Source organism: Schistocerca americana, chromosome X, assembly GCF_021461395.2.
Source record: "Schistocerca americana isolate TAMUIC-IGC-003095 chromosome X, iqSchAmer2.1, whole genome shotgun sequence".
In the NCBI taxonomy this organism is placed as follows: domain Eukaryota; kingdom Metazoa; phylum Arthropoda; class Insecta; order Orthoptera; family Acrididae; genus Schistocerca; species Schistocerca americana.
The window spans coordinates 417,694,413-417,697,466 of record NC_060130.1 but is presented as its reverse complement, the minus strand read 5'-3'; the positions used below and the strand labels follow the sequence as shown (position 1 = coordinate 417,697,466).

Below are 3,054 nucleotides of genomic sequence, written 5' to 3'. Positions count from 1 at the left end.
AGCGTTCATTGAATTCGAAAGTAAAATTCTATGTACCGACTTGACAGAAAATCCTAGGAAGTTCTGGTCTTACGTTAAATCAGTAAGTGGCTCGAAACAGCATATCCAGACACTACGGGATGATGATGGCATTGAAACAGAGGATGACACGCGTAAAGCTGAAATACTAAACACCTTTTTCCAAAGCTGTTTCACAGAGGAAGACCGCACTGCAGTTCCTTCTCTAAATCCTCGCACAAACGAAAAAATGGCTGACATCGAAATAAGTGTCCAAGGAATAGAAAAGCAACTGGAATCACTCAATAGAGGAAAGTCCACTGGACCTGACGGGATACCAATTCGATTCTACACAGAGTACGCGAAAGAACCTGCCCCCCTTCTAACAGCCGTGTACCGCAAGTCTCTAGAGGAACGGAGGGTTCCAAATGATTGGAAAAGAGCACAGATAGTCCCAGTCTTCAAGAAGGGTCGTCGAGCAGATGCGCAAAACTATAGACCTATATCTCTTACGTCGATCTCTTGTAGAATTTTAGAACATGTTTTTTGCTCGCGTATCATGTCATTTCTGGAAACCCAGAATCTACTATGTAGGAATCAACATGGATTCCGGAAACAGCGATCGTGTGAGACCCAACTCGCCTTATTTGTTCATGAGACCCAGAAAATATTAGATACAGGCTCCCAGGTAGATGCTATTTTTCTTGACTTCCGGAAGGTGTTCGATACAGTTCCGCACTGTCGCCTGATAAACAAAGTAAGAGCCTACGGAATATCAGACCAGCTGTGTGGCGGGATTGAAGAGTTTTTAGCAAACAGAACACAGCATGTTGTTATCAATGGAGAGACGTCTACAGACGTTAAAGTAACCTCTGGCGTGCCACAGGGGAGTGTTATGGGACCGTTGCTTTTCACAATATATATAAATGACTTAGTAGATAGTGTCGGAAGTTCCATGCGGCTTTTCGCGGATGATGCTGTAGTATACAGAGAAGTTGCTGCATTAGAAAATTGTAGCGAAATACAGGAAGATCTGCAGCGGATAGGCACTTGGTGCAGGGAGTGGCAACTGACCCTTAACATAGACAAATGTAATGTATTGCGAATACATAGAAAGAAGGATCCTTTATTGTATGATTATATGATAGCGGAACAAACACTGGTAGCAGTTACTTCTGTAAAATATCTGGAAGTATGCGTACGGAACGATTTGAAGTGGAATGATCATATAAAATTAATTGTTGGTAAGGCGGGTACCAGGTTGAGATTCATTGGGAGAGTGCTTAGAAAATGTAGTCCATCAACAAAGGAGGTGGCTTACAAAACACTCGTTCGACCTATACTTGAGTATTGCTCATCAGTGTGGGATCCGTACCAGGTCGGGTTGCGGAGGAGATAGAAAAGATCCAAAGAAGAGCGGCGCGTTTCGTCACCGGGTTATTTGGTAACCGTGATAGCGTTACGGAGATGTTTAATAAACTCAAGTGGCAGACTCTGCAAGAGAGGCGCTCTGCATCGCGGTGTAGCTTGCTGTCCAGGTTTCGAGAGGGTGCGTTTCTGGATGAGGTATCGAATATATTGCTTCCCCCTACTTATACCTCCCGAGAAGATCTCGAATGTAAAATTAGAGAGATTAGAGCGCGCACGGAGGCTTTCAGACAGTCGTTCTTCCCGCGAACCATACGCGACTGGAACAGGAAAGGGAGGTAATGACAGTGGCACGTAAAGTGCCCTCCGCCACACACCGTTGGGTGGCTTGCGGAGTATCAATGTAGATGTAGATGTAGATGTAGAAATTTGTGTATTCAGTCTGTACAGTTGCATTTCCAGGATCTATATATGTTTATCATAATATAAACAAATTCCCTTTGAAAATTCGATTTCGTACGCTTTGCACACATAAAGAGCCATCATAATATGCACAGAAGGCATTGTATGACCAACCTCCACTGCTATAAATATTTAACAAAAGCCACGACACGTAGTAAATTGATGCTGTTCTCTATGATGTACTCATATGTAGACGTAGACGTGGAAGCAGGTTTTTTTTTTTTTTTTTTTTTTTTTTTTTTTTTTTTTTTTTTTTTTTTTTTTTTTTTTTTTTTGTAAATTAGTGGCTCACAGCCAGAAATGAGGTTAGAACGGTCATCAACCCATGAAGCTGGCTTAGATCAAATATACTCGTAATATCACCCATTCAGCCACATCGTTCATGTTCGGACCACCAACAAGCAAAGCTCAAACGTAATGGCTCTAAACATTGCGAGGTATGGTACTTCAACACTGCGCTGTGACAGTACGACAGTACCAGTTAACGGAGACTATCATATCGACGTCGTAATACGCGGAAAACAAGGACGAAGTAATGTGATAGCAGCAGTTTCTGGGAGGTATTACCAATGATTGCAGAAGTGGCATAATTATGTTCCATAACAGGGTAGTTGGAAAGAAAGATAGAACTTATCGTGTATATACTCGAACACTCTTGCAGAGGGATCAAACACACGATCCATTCTGTCATGGTCTCCGCCAAGTAATGCAATGTTCAGTCACGTGTCTGGTCACTTTACGGAATCTAGAAGGTGGTTACTAATAACGTCGGTACTCGCTTCGGCGGTACATATACTAAAATTGGAACGATACAGAGAAGATTAGCATGGGCCCTGCGCAAGGATGACACGCAAAATCGTGAAGCGTACCACATTTCTTAGCCGGCCGGTGTGGTCGAGCGGTTCTAGGCGCTTCAGCCTGGAACCGCGATACCACTACGATCGCAGGTTCGAATCCTGCCTCGGGCATGGATGTGTGTGATGTCCTTAGGTTAGTTAGGTTTAAGTAGTTCTAAGTTCTAGGGGACTGATGACCTCAAGTGCTAAGTCCCATAGTGCTCAGAGCCATTTGAACCATTTTTGAATAACGTTGCCCGTTCCTGGGCTTGTGATTTGACATAATTATATTATATATCTTTTACTCTACAACTAGAAGTCACCGACGATAAACAATCAACTCTGTCCTATCATATACTATAACCCTAGTTGTAGTCTTACATGTGAGATG

General features: G+C 42.9%; 1 non-coding gene across 1 annotated transcript; it reads left to right on the top strand.

Moving 5' to 3' along the window:
• The first annotated feature begins 2,598 nt into the window (after positions 1 to 2,598).
• LOC124557468 lies at positions 2,599 to 2,705 on the top strand. Its single transcript, XR_006968727.1, has one exon. It is a non-coding gene; the product is annotated as a U6 spliceosomal RNA (small nuclear RNA).
• The last annotated feature ends 349 nt before the right edge of the window (positions 2,706 to 3,054 follow it).